This window comes from Nerophis lumbriciformis, linkage group LG21, assembly GCF_033978685.3.
Source record: "Nerophis lumbriciformis linkage group LG21, RoL_Nlum_v2.1, whole genome shotgun sequence".
Classification (NCBI taxonomy): domain Eukaryota; kingdom Metazoa; phylum Chordata; class Actinopteri; order Syngnathiformes; family Syngnathidae; genus Nerophis; species Nerophis lumbriciformis.
Genome location: NC_084568.2, coordinates 23,819,491 through 23,834,179, shown reverse-complemented (window position 1 = coordinate 23,834,179; position 14,689 = coordinate 23,819,491).

Genomic DNA, 14,689 nt, shown 5'->3' with positions numbered 1-14,689 from the left:
ATATATATATACATATATATATATATATATATATATATATACATATATATATATATATATATATATATATATGTATATATATATATATATATATATATATATATATATATATATCAGAATCAGAATCAGAATCAGCTTTATTGTCATTACGCAAGGTAACGAGATTGAGGCCATTCCATACAGTGCAATGTGTGCATGCTAGAAAAACAATGTGCAAATATATAAAAATTTAAAAAATGTAGAAGTGCAATGAATATGGTGTGAAATGAATATATACATGAAAAAACAAAACAAAAACAGGGTTGTTGGTGGAATGGGTTATTGCACCGAAGAGAAGGCAGTTATGAGGGACAATGGGGCAGTCCGTTCAGGATGGTTATGGCCCTGGGGAAGAAGCTGTTCTTTAGCCTGTTTGTTTTGGTTTTAATGCACCTGTAGCGCTTCCCAGAGGGCAGCAGGTGGAACAGGTCAGAGCCAGGGTGGGTGCTGTCTTTGATGATGGCACTGGCTCTGTTGAGGCAGCGGGAGGTGTAGATGTCCGTCAGAGAGGGGAGAGAGCGGCCGATGATCTTCTGAGCCGTCTTGACCACTCTTTGCAGCCTCTCCCTGTCTGCTGCAGTGCAGCTGCCGTACCATACCGTAATACAGTAGGTCAGCAGGCTCTCGATGGACGAGCGATAGAAGGTCAGCAGCAGGTCAGGCTTCAGGTTGTACTTCCCGAGGACTCTAAGGAAGTGTAGCCGCTGCTGAGCCTTCTTGATGATTGATGTGGTGTTGACTGTCCAGGAGAAGTCATTAGAGATGTGGACTCCAAGGTACCTGAAGGTGTGGACCCTCTCTACACGCTCGCCGTTGATGTAGAGGGGGGCAGGGTCGGTGCTGCTCCTCCTGAAGTCGACGATGATCTCTCTGGTCTTGCTGGTGTTGAGAGCGAGGTTGTTCTCCGAAGACCAGGCCGTCAGCTTCAGGACCTCCTCTCTGTAGGCAGCCTCGTCACCCCTGGAGATGAGCCCGACCACTGTGGTATCGTCGGCAAACTTGACGGTAAGGTTGTCACTGTGGGCCGGACTGCAGTCATGGGTGTAAAGGCAGTAGAGGAGGGGGCTCAGCACACAGCCCTGTGGGGAGCCGATGCTCAGCGTGCGGGAGGATGAGAGGTGCGGGCCAAGTCTCACATTCTGGGGTCGGTCCGTTAGGAAGTCCCTTATCCAGGCGTTTGTGAGAGGGGGGAGGCCAAGAGTGTCCAGTTTATTGCAGAGTCTGTCCGGGATTATTGTATTGAAGGCAGAGCTAAAGTCCACAGAGAGCATCCGGACGTAGCTCTGCTGCTGCTCCAGGTGGTTCAGAGCAGAGTGGAGAGCAACAGCGATGGCGTCCTCTGTGGACCTATGCGAACTGGTGGGGGTCGAAGTCTGGAGGGATATGGTCCTTGATGTGCTGGAGAACAAGTCGCTCGAAGCACTTCATGATTACCGGAGTGAAGGCCACTGGTCGGTAATCATTCAGGCTGGTGATGGGAGACTTCTTCGGCACCGGGATTATTGTAGATGACTTCAGGCAGGATGGGATGACTGCCTGAGCCAGGGAGAGGTTGAAGATCCTGGTGAGGGGGGGAGCGAGCTGGTGGGCGCACGTCCTGAGCACCTTTCCAGGTACTCCGTCTGGTCCGGTAGCCTTCCTGGGGTTCACAGCCAGGAGCACTCGTCTGACACTGTGCTCCTGTACAGTGAGTGGAGTGGCGCCGGAGCCCGGTGGGGGCGGGGGCAGGGCTGGAGCAGATGAGTGTCGCTGGGGGGTTTCGAAACGGGCAAAGAAACAGTTAAGCTCCTCTGCCAGTGTCGCACTCTGATCCGCAGTTGTCATATTGCAGCCTCTGAAGTTCGTGATGTCATGAATGCCCCGCCACACCTCCCGTGAGTTTTTGCTGGACAGATGGGACTCTATGCACCTCCTGTGGTCCGCCTTTGCTTTTTTAATCCCTCTCTTCAGGTCGGCTCTAGCAACACTGTACAGTGCCCTGTCCCCTGACCTGAAGGCTGCGTCGCGGGCCCTGAGGAGTGTGCGGACCTGGCTGGTCATCCAGGGTTTCTTGTTGGGGTAAACCCGGATGGTTTTTTCCACAGTCACATTCCCGATGCAGAACTTTATGTAGTCCAGCACCGTTCCTGTGGCTGTGTCCAGCTCCTGTTGTTGGAAGAGGTCCCAGTCTGTGTGTTGGAAGCAGTCCTGAAGTTTGGGGAGTGCATCGTCAGGCCAGGTCATAACAGTCTTTGTGATAGGCCTGGCCTGGCGTCTGATGGGGGTGTAGGTAGGAGAGAGCAGGAGGGAAAGATGGTCTGACTGTCCAAGCTGGGGGAGGGGTGTAGCTCTGTACGCGTGCTTTATGTTGGTATACACGTGGTCCAGGGTGTTCTTGCCCCTTGTAGAACACTTCACGTGCTGGTAGAACTTAGGGAGTACAGTCTTCAGATTGGCCTTATTAAAATCCCCTGCTATGATATGAACACCGTCGGGGTGGGCCCGCTGCTGTTCGTTGACGGTGTTCAGCAGAAGAGAGAGCGCTGTGTTTACTTTGGTGTCCGGTGGAATATACACAGCCGTGATGATAACAACAGACAGCTCTCTCGGGAGAAAAAAAGGCCGACATCTAACAGACATGTACTCCAGCAACAGTGCTGTTCAGTGATTGTCCCGTTCTCATGCACGTAGATACAGAGCCCCCCTCCTCTGCTCTTACCGGAGTCCTTAGTTCTGTCCCGGCGGAGCAGAGTGCGTCCGGCTAGCTGCATGCTAGCATCGGGTATTTCCGGGTGAAGCCAGGTTTCGGTGATAATCATAGCACAACAGTCTCGAACATAGCGGTTTCCAGCAAGTTGTAACTCCAGGTCGTCCATCTTCTGTACAAGGGATCTGGCATTAGAGAGGAACAGGCTCGGTATATATATATATATATATATATATATATATATATATATATATATATATATATATATATATATATATACTAAAGTAGAATGCAATATATATATATATATATATATATATATATATACTAAAGTAGAATGCAATATATATGTATATATATATATATATATATATATATTGCATTCTACTTTAGTTGCTTATTGAGTTTACAACCCTCTGGCACTGTTTTGTTTTGTACTGTTTCTGTACTTGTTTTGATTATTATTATTTATTTGCGTGTTGACTATTAAAAATAAAGGTTTAAAAAAAAAAGAAGCTTCAATTGGCTGCTCTGTTTAACCAATCATGTGACAGTTTAATCGGAGGTCAAGAAGACGCGGGAAGGGGGCGTGGCGAGCAGGGTTGCCAAATTCTGACCAATAGACCCCTTTTACAGCACACGTACGCGCGCCAATTCAGGTGCCGAAAGTGAAGCAACGCTGCTTTTTACACTCAGACAAGGAAGTGTAGGCTTAACACAAAGTTCAGAAACATATCATGGAAATGACGGGTTGTTGGTTTATTTTCTGTTGAGGTGGAAAAACATGGCAACGAAGGTAAGGAGAAGCTCAGCGATGACGTCACAGTACTGTCAAATTGACAGCGACGGAAGTGACGAAATTTCAGCGCAAGCGCAGTCTGATAGTATTTACAGGTGGATCGCGAAGCAAGTCACTAAGTCAGACCGACAAGACAAGCTGACGGTTAAGTGTGCAGCCATAAAAAGAGAAATTGAAGCTTCTTTTTTTTTTTAAACCTTTATTTTTAATATTCAACACGCAAATAAATAATAATAATCAAAACAAGTACAGAAACAGTACAAAACAAAACAGTGCCAGAGGGTTGTAAACTCAATAAGCAACTGAAGTAGAATGCAATATATATATATATATATATATATATATATATATATATATATATATATATATATATATATATATTTATATATATATATATATATATATATATATATATATATATATATATATATATATATATATATATATATATATATATATATATATATATATATATATATATATATATATATATGTGTGTGTGTGTGTGTAAAGTCATAGGCTCACATAAGTTCCGTAAATAATCCAAATTTTAAGCACAGCTTCATAGTTTTCACAGCTTTTTGTTTGTTAGAGTTAGAAAGCGTTTTGAAGTAAAGGTCTAATTCTTTTTTTAAAGGCACAAAAAACAGGTCGGGTATTGAGAAACTTACATTTATAAATATAAAACTTAGCCAATAGTATAATGAGGTTGCAAAGGTAAAATTCCTTTTCAATGTATTTTCTTATATTGTGTAAAACCAAAAAGCCCATCTTTAAAACAAAGCACAAATGTGTCATGAATATTGTCCAGGATGAAAGGACAGATGCCCTGCCATAGTGATCGAGTGCTTTCCCAAGTCCAAAACAGGCGCTAAACAGTCTCTGGATGCATGTTACATAAGGTGCAGGTAACATCAATGTCCTTCTTGCATCTAACCATCATAGTCTTTACAGGGTAATAACCTTGAATGATTTTGAAAGAAATATATTTAACTTTGTTGGTAAGTTAGGAAGAGACCACGTTTTGACCCAGCAGATGTCATTCACATCATTATTCCAGAGCGCAATTACATAGGAGACAGACACACAATCATTTTGGAATAAGCTGCAGATTTTTCTGTTATTTTTCTGATTAAAACAAAGTTTCTCTACAGGAGTGTCAAGTGGATCATTCACAATTGTAACAGTAGAAAGAGGAAATGAGTAAGCCCTGTACAACATAACAACACCTGATGGAATGGCATCAAAGACAATGGCAAATTGTTTGGGAGTCACAGGGACCTTAAAATGGTTGAGCAATTTTTGGTAATTAAAAAGTTTACCTTCCTTATTGAAAAGCTGACTCACTAAAATAATACAATTATTGAACTAATTGTTGAGGAAAAGAGATTTCCTTTTGTAACATATGTCTTTATTGTTCCAAATGAAGTATTTCATAGGTGAGAAATTGGGCTTATAGAGAAGAGACCATGCCAGAAGGGCTTGTTTGTGGAAGTTTGAAAGAGAAACAGGAATCCTATCAATGTTTTAGTTACACAATAACAACAATTTTAGGCCTCCAAGATTAGAAAATACATGATGAGAAATGAAGTTCCAAATTGAGGTAGGATCTTTCAAATAGTGTCTTATCCAATTAATCTTGAAAGTGTTGCTTAGTGTAGTGAAATCCAGAACGTCTAGACCACCCTGTGTCAAGACTTGGACTTTGGGGTTTTTGTTTTCCCGAGATGCAAGTGAACTTGGATCAGACATGGCTTGAAGGTGGGTACATGATTTATTTTAAACACTAACAAACTACAAACAGAAGCAAACAAAAGGCGCGCACAATGGCGGAGGTAAAAAACTTGGCGAATGAAAACAAAACTTGCACAAAGGCAGAAACTATGAACACAAAACAAAAACGCTTACTGTGGCATGGGACTGCGAACATGGCTTGATACGAGAGGATAGCGGGGTTAGAAAGGATATGACACCAGGACGAACAACAGAAAATGAAAAGCTTAAATAACACATACATGATTAACAACAGGTGCGTGACTCAAAACAGGTGCGTGACATGACAGGTGAAAACTAATGGGTTGTTATGGAAACAAAAACAATGGAGCGTAAACAGAAACTAAAGAGTCCAATAACTAAACAAAACAAAACATGACTAAAACAAAACATGATTACACAGACATGACACCCTGATTGTAATTGTTCATTATAAAAGATTTCTTAATATCATTAATTTTGTTTTTCCAAACAAAGTCAACAAGTATTTTGTCAATAGTCTTACATATTTTTTGGTTTACATCTAAAGAAGCCTGGAGATACCTTCTGCTTTGGAGAGTAAGGTTCTGCCTTTTAAGGATAAATCCCTCTTCAGCCATTGGTTAAATATTTTATTGTTTTTTTTTACAATTGGAGTAAAGTTCAAGACTGATCTAGAACTCTGATTTTTAGTAATAAATATTCCTAGGTAATTAATAGTCTCCTTAATTGGAATTTGACATACAGACAGCATTTCACATCTCTTCACGTTCACACTTGTTCACATTTAAATGGAGACCACAAGCCAAAGAGAATACACAAATCACATCCAAGGCCAGAGGAATTTGAGGAGAGTCCTTCAAAAAGAGTGTTGTGTCGTCAGCCAGTTGGCTGATAGTTATTTCTCTGTCTAATATAGAGATCTCCTTTAAATGACTAGTTTTTATATGAACAGATAACAATTGGGTGGCTAACAAAAATAGATATGGAGAAATAGGACAACCTTGCCGTATCCCATAATTCGAACCTTGTAGATGTACCAGTTTTTAACTTTACTGAGCTATTGCCATTGCAGTACAAAGTCTTGATTGTTTTGCGGAAAAAATTGCCGAAGCCAAATTTGTCAAGTGTCTTGAAGAAAAATTCATGTTCGATCAAGTCAAAAGCTTTGTAGAAGTCCAAGAAAAGAAGGAAGCCTTCATCACTAATAACCTCTGGGCAATCCAGTATGTCAAGTACAAGCCTGATATTATTCCATATGTGCCTCCCTCTCATAAATCCTGACTGTGTCTCGTCAATTATGTCATCCAGTACCATTTTTAAACGTTTAGCAAAATTAATAGCTACAATCTTATAGTCATTGTTTAGAAGGCTAATTGGACGCCAATTATCAATGACTAGAAAATCTTTGTTTGGTTTAAGTATAAGAGTAATGAGGCCTTGTGTTAAAGTTGGAGGAAAGACACCTGTATCAATACTTTCACAAAACACTTCTAGTAAGAAGGGAGCTAGCTCCTTTGGAAATATTTTATGGAATTCAGATGTGTTATTTTTTAAGTTATTAATTGATTCCACTACTTCTTTGAGACAGATTGCACGGTCACAGAAATCTTGGTCAGCTGTGCTGATTGATTTAGTTTCAGTTAAGGCATCCATAAACGAAACAGCATCACTTTCACAGTATTGACTATTGTATATATTTTTTTTGTAAAGCTGAGAACTGTCACTGCGTGGACTCGAACACGCTTCCCTCCTGCAACTGAGTGTCACAGTTCCTCCTCTGACTGCTCACCTGGACACGCCCCCGCTCACTCTGAGCGCAGCACGCCCACGCAGCGACAAGCCTGTATTTTGGTCACACACTCCATTTCCTTAGTTTATAGTATTATTGTTTTATTATATATATATATATATATATATATATATATATATATATATATGTATATATATATATATATATATATATATATATATATATATATATATATATATATATATATATATATATATATATATATATATATATATACAATAAATTATTGAACCTGGTGCCCGTTGCCGTCACATCCCCTTAGTAAACACTACAGTAAGTTCCCGCCAAAATTGATTAGGGACCTGACGGCACAGTTCCTTAGCCCCGCCCCCAGTGACTTTTGTTCCGCCCCCTGTGAATTATTTTTTATTTTTTTCCTTCTCTTGCCCCATTCACCAATTCCACCTGTCTTCCGCTTTTCCCAGCCGCAGCTACCAGTCCCCTGGCTAGCCTCCGAGCTAGCACCAGTCCCCTGGCTAGCCTCCGAGCTAGCACCAGTCCCCTGGCTAGCCTCCGAGCTAGCACCAGTTCCCAGGCTAGCCTCCAAGCTAGCACCAGTCCCTAGGCTAGCCTCCGAGCTAGCACCAGTCCCTAGGCTAGCCTCCGAGCTAGCACCAGTCCCTAGGCTAGCCTCCAAGCTAGCACCAGTCCCTAGGCTAGCCTCCGAGCTAGCACCTGTCCCCGAGCTAGCCTCCGAGCTAGCACCTGTCCCCGAACTAGCCTCCGAGCTAGCACCTGTCCCCGAGCTAGCCTCCGAGCTAGCACCTGTCCCCGAGATAGCCTCCGAGCTAGCACCTGTCCCCGAGCTAGCCTCCGAGCTAGCACCAGCTTCCAGGCTGAACCCTGCGTCTCCGCCAGCTTCCAGGCTGGCCTCGACCTCTGCCCCTCGGCCTGTAGCGCCGACCTCAGCACCTCGGCCTGCTCCTCAGCTGCCCTCCTCATCTCCGACTACGATGCCGTCCGCCGCTTCCACGCCGCCGATGTCCGCTGCTTCCATGACAGCGTCTTCCTCTTCCTCTTCGCCTCAGACGACAACGTGCCCTCTTCGTGTCCTGCGGACCCTACCACGGCGTTGCCCTCCTCTTCGTTTCCGGCGGGACGCACCACGGTGCCATTCGCGCGTCCGCCTTACCGACGGCCAAGAAGTCGACCGTTCCTTGGTCGTCCACCCCGCCGGCCGCAGCGGCGGTCTACTCGCTGCCGCCACCAGACTTGTCCCCGATGGCTTCTGAGACACTTGGGCTGGCGACCCACCACCAGTTCTCCCCTCCGCCCTCCCTTACTTTTTGAGTTTGTTTATATTTTCTACCGTACCTATCCTAATGCTCGTCGGGTGCCTCGCCTTGGGGGGTGGGGGGTAGTACTGTCACGGCGCAGATTCGAACCCGCTTCCCTTCTGCAACTGAGTGTCACAGTTCCTCCTCTGGCTGCTCACCTGGACACGCCCCCGCTCACGCTGAGCGCAGCACGCCCACGCAGCGACGAGCCTGCACGCAATCGCAATCTGCACACCTGCGACTGATGAAGATGAGCTGTATAAAGGACCAGTGGACCCAAGGATCGAGGCGGGAACTTAGTTTACCCTTTGGATACCATAAGGCTTATGCTCTCTCTCTCTGCGTTTTCGCTTGTGTCTGACATCCTTGTTTGTTCTCCCGTAGTTACCTCTTGATGTACCTGCCTTCCCGAGTCTCCCCTTCGAGATCTCCCGTTGTTTCCCCCCTGTGTTTTGGACTGCCTTCCTCGTTCCTGACTCCTCGTTCGCCCCCTGGACTCTGACGTCTCTCTCTCGCCCCGGATCACCCGTCTGCCCCACGGACCCCTCGCGGATCTTGGACCCCTTTTGCCTTGCCCTCTTTGGACTTGTCTGCTTCCTCATCCAACATCACGGTAATACACAACAGCTAATTACACACAGTCTTACACAACACACTCAATTTCCTTAGTTTATATTATTATTGTTTTTTTATTATAAATAAATTATTGAACATACTGCCCGTTGCCGTCACATCCCCTTAGTAAACACTACAAGAACAATCATTTGCAATCTGTTTTGCATCATTGCAAACCATATCGTTTATTTTCAGTTGATCAATGGTATTTTGAGCCTGCGATTTTTCTAAACGAAATAAATACGCGGAATTTTGTTCACCTTCCTCCAACCATTGTTTCCTAGATCTTACAAAGGCTCCTTTTAATTACCATTTATATGGTAATTAATATTCTGAGACTGTAAATTGTTTGCTTGTTAATGATTTGTATTTGTTTATGTATTGTGTAGTAATAATTGTATGCTTTTACTTGTAATTGTATAGAGTTTGTGGACCCCAGGAAGACTCGTGGGTTGTTGTGGCAACCCGCTAATGGGGATCCTTAATACAAATCAAAAATCAAATCCTTCTGCTTTTGATTGATACATTTTATCTAATTTACCTTGGCTTTCTAAGAGCCTTTCTTTTTCTTCTGCTGACATATTATCTGGACATATAGAGGATAATGCAGGAATGATGGAAATCACATTTCCTTACATTGACCCTAATGTAAACATTGCAATGACGTCTATTATTGTGCGACAGTACCCTCTAGTGGGCAAAACATCGCTAAGCACTAACATGCGGTACATTGTACACTCCGTAAACCACGACAAAAGAAGAGTTTACTTCACAAATTATATCACCAACCTTGTCACCTCTTACTCAAGGGACCGTAAATAGCTACGATGTACACTTTAGTAGTAGCTTCATCTTCCTTTTAAACCAGGCCTGGGCAATTATTTTGACTCGGGGGGCCACATTTAGAGAAAACAATGTGTCTGGGGCAGGTATATCTATTTTAGGGACACTAATACAAAACCTCACAATAATCAATCAATCAATCAATCAATCAATGTTTATTTATATAGCCCTAAATCACAAGTGTCTCAAAGGGCTGCACAAGCCACAACGACATCCTCGGTATAGCCCACATAAGGGCAAGGAAAAACTCACCCCAGTGGGACGTCGACCGCATATGTGGGTAACCCCCCCCCCCCCCCCTCTAGGGAGACCGAATGCAATGGATGTCGAGTGGGTCTAACATAATATTGTGAGAGTCCAGTCCCTAGTGGATCCAGCATAACAGTAAGAGTCCAGTCCACAGTGGGGTCAGCAGGAAACCATCCCGAGCGGAGACGGGTCAGCAGCGCAGAGATGTTCCCAACCGATATACAGGCGAGCGGTCCACCCCGGGTCCCGACCCCGGACAGCCAGCACCCCATCCATGGCCACCGGATCTGTGTGTCTCCCCTTCCACAAGGGATAGGGGGGAGCAGAGGAGAAAAGAAAAGAAACGGCAGATCAACTGGTCTAAAAAAGGGGGGCTATTCAAAGGCTAGAGTATACAAATGAGTTTTGAGATGGGACTTAAATGTTTCTACTGAGGTAGCATCTCTAACTGTTACCGGGAGGGCATTCCATAGTGCTGGAGCCCGAATAGAAAACGCTCTACAGCCCGCAGACTTTTTTTGGGCTCTGGGAATCACTAATAAGCCGGAGTTCTTTGAACGCAGATTTCTTGCCGGGACATATGGTACAATACAATCGGCAAGATAGGCTGGAGCTAGACCGTGTAGTATTTTATACGTAAGTAGTAAAACCTTAAAGTCGCATCTTAAGTGCACAGGAAGCCAGTGCAGGTGAACCAGTATAGGCGTAATATGATCAAACTTTCTTGTTCTTGTCAAAAGTCTAGCAGCCACATTTTGTACCAACTGTAATCTTTTAATGCTAGACATAGGGAGACCCGAAAATAATACGTTACAGTAATCGAGACGAGACGTAACGAACGCATGAATAATGATCTCAGCGTCGCTAGTGGACAAAATGGAACGAATTTTAGCGATATTACGGAGATGAAAGAAGGCCGTTTTAGTAACACTCTTAATGTGTGACTCAAAGGAGAGAGTTGGGTCGAAGATAATACCCAGATTCTTTACTGAGTCGCTTTGTGTAATTGTTTGGTTGTCAAATGTTAAGGTGGTATTATCAAATAAATGTCGGTGTTTAGCAGGACCGATAATCAGCATTTCCGTTTTCTTAGTGTTGAGTTGCAAGAAGTTAGCGGACATCCATTGTTTAATTTCATAAAGACACGCCTCCAGCTGACTACAATCCGGCGTGTTGGTCAGCTTTAGGGGCATGTAGAGTTGGGTGTCATCAGCATAGCAATGAAAGCTAACACCGTATTTGCGTATGATGTCGCCTAGCGGCAGCATGTAAATACTAAAGAGTGCAGGGCCAAGAACCGAACCTTGGGGGACTCCGCACGTTACCTTAACATAGTCCGAGGTCACATTGTTATGGGAGACGCACTGCATCCTGTCAGTAAGATAAGAGTTAAACCACGACAAGGCTAAGTCTGACATACCAATACGTGTTTTGATACGCTCTAATAAAATGTTATGATCGACGGTATCGAAAGCAGCGCTAAGATCAAGAAGCAGCAACATAGATGACGCATCAGAATCCATCGTTAGCAGTAGATCATTAGTCATTTTTGCGAGGGCTGTCTCCGTAGAGTGATTTGCCCTGAAACCGGATTGAAAAGGTTCACAGAGATTGTTAGACATTAAGTGTTCATTTAGCTGCTGTGCGACAATTTTTTCGAGGATTTTCGAGATAAACGGAAGGTGGGACACCGGCCGGTAGTTTACCATGAGGTCAGGATCGAGGTTAGGTCTTTTGAGCAAAGGATGAATAACCGCTTTTTTGAATGCTAGTGGAACAGTGCCAGAGGAAAGTGATAAGTTTATAATATTTAGCACTGATGGACCTAATAATACAAAAAGCTCCTTAATAAGTTTCCCAGGAAATGGGTCAAGTAAACATGTTGTTTGTTTTGTCCCCTTAACACATCTTAACAATTCCTCTAATGTTATTTCATCAAAGAGAGAGAAACTATTTTGGAGGGCGGTATCCTTCGTAGATACAGTCGTATCTGTGTTAATAGAACCCAGTTGTAGCTGCGATGCATTGTCTTTAATCTCCTTTCTAATGAGTTCAATTTTCTTATTAAAGAAATTCATAAAATCATCTGCTGAGTGTGTGGAGCTACTGGGAGGAGTCCCTTGTTGGGTTAGCGATGCTACTGTACTAAACAAAAATTTCGGATCATTTTTGTTGAGGTGGATGAGATTTGAGTAATATTTAGCTTTAGCTAGGGTAAGCATGTGTTTATAAGTTATTAAACTATCACTCCATGCTTGATGGAAAACCTCAAGTTTAGTAGCGCGCCATTTGCGTTCCAGCTTTCTACATGATAATTTATGGGCTCTAGTTTCTTCTGTAAACCATGGGGTGCGCCTTTTAGGGGCTCTTTTAAGCTTTAGCGGTGCTATACTATCAATGGTGTCGCGCAGGGCGTCGTTAAAGTTGTTAGTGAGGTTATCAATAGAGCCGACATAATTTGGGAATGGTGCCATTACCGAAGGCAGTAGGCCAGCAAGAGTCATCGTTGTGGCAGCATTAATGTTGCGGCTGCTATAGTAATTATTATTATTAGTTTGTTGACAATGAGTCAGAACTTCGAATTTTATAAGGTAATGATCGAACATTACTTTAGTATACGGGAGTATCGTAACTTTGGAGGTGGTGACACCCCTGACCAGCACTAGATCTATCGTATTTCCGTTGCGATGCGTAGGTTCATTTATTATTTGTGTAAGACCACAGCTATCAATTATAGTCTGGAGCGCCATGCACTGAGGGTCCGATGGGGTATTCATATGGATATTAAAGTCCCCCATTATGATTATATTGTCGGCGTGCGTCACTAAATCAGCAACGAACTCTGAAAATTCACTGATGAAGTCCGAATTGGGTCCTGGGGGGCGGTAGATAACAGCCAGGTGGAGAGGCAACGGTGCGACAAACCTCATAGTAAGCATCTCAAACGAGTTATATTTATTATTTAGGTTCGGGGTAAGATTAAAGTTTTTATTGTGGATGAGTGCAACTCCCCCACCCCTTTTAATGGGACGGGCAATCTGCGCTAATGTCTGATTGAATGCTAAAAACGTTATGACAGACCGCCTTAAAAAACGGAATGGAATTGTACGTGTTTCTATGAACGATAAAACACTGAATATTGACAAAATATGAATGTCACACCCCCTTTCGATCGACATATTTTACAATCAAGTGAAACGCAACAAAAATGCAACAAACAGTAAAATATGAACGCGAAAGGTACAAAATAAACCCACCTACAATCTGATATATCACTAAGCTTTAGAACTTTGTTGTGAAAATCTCCTTCCGCGTCTGTGGAAACGCTTCCCGCCCACACTGCTTGGTGCCTCGTCTGAGCTGCTGTGACGTAGATTACCATAGTAACTAATTAGATTACTATAGTAACTGGTATATCATCCAAAAGTGCAGATTCCAACCATTGAAATACTTTGTATAGTTCAAGACTTACGGGCATTAGAACACATGACTGCCCATCATAATGGCAGCTACAGTTTCCATCTTAAAGATCTAAAAAAAATATTTGGGAATGTCCGGCGGGCCAGATTGAAAAGCTTAACGGGCCGCATGTGGCCCCCGGGCCTTAATTTGCCCAGGTCTGCTTTAAACTGTGGAGCTCACATTATGTACCATGGAGTTCCCGCCCCAGTACATTTTTCAACAGCTGCTACTCATTTTCGACACGGACAGCTTGTGGTGGACTTTTCAAAATAAAAGTTCAACACATCACTGCAGTAGAATGACAAACATTAACTTTATTCCAGACGGCGGTAGAAATGGAAGGATTTATGTAACTAAGGTATAGCTGTAGCTTGTTTACTTCAAATGCAGCCATTTGTTCAACTTAGTTACATTCGTGGTGTTCCTTAAGGTTCTGTTTTAGGTCCGCTCTTTTTAATCATTTGGGTTATTCAACTGGTAGCTTTGTGATAGACTAACTAAAAATAAGGAAGGGGTGGAAACAAGCTGATAATGCGTCCATGGTGGAAATGCATGTGAAAACAAGACTTTATTGTTTTCTATTCAAACAGACGGCTGAAAAGACTCAGTATCAGGATATGTTAGTGCAGGAGTGTATATTCCAGATGTTAACAGATAGGCTGTATTTTAGTGTGGGAAAAGCTCCCAATTTGGCGGAAAATAAAGACAGTAAATAAATTACTGGCTGATATTTGCATTTCTTTCACAGTAACATTTCACTGTGAAATATTTTTACACAGCAGACTACTGTAATTGCAGAGGTACGATTTAACGATGCTGTAACTTCACAAATGTATTTTTCATAGTTAATATCTGTCTTGGTTTAACATGCCGCCACCTACTCTACAAGATTGTGACGTAGTTTACGGAACTTAAGGGAGACATATATATATACATACATATATATATATATATATAATAACATTTCACTACGATACAAGAGTTAATTCCATTGAAATGTAAGGATATCGTAATTTTACGGTCATTTGTTGTAATGCTACAGTAAATTTAGATTTCAGTGTTTTACTCTAAAATGCTGTGTGAAATCCTGGTAATTTTTTGGGGCCATTACACAACATTAGGTACATTTTTACTATTGTATGAGATCCAATACA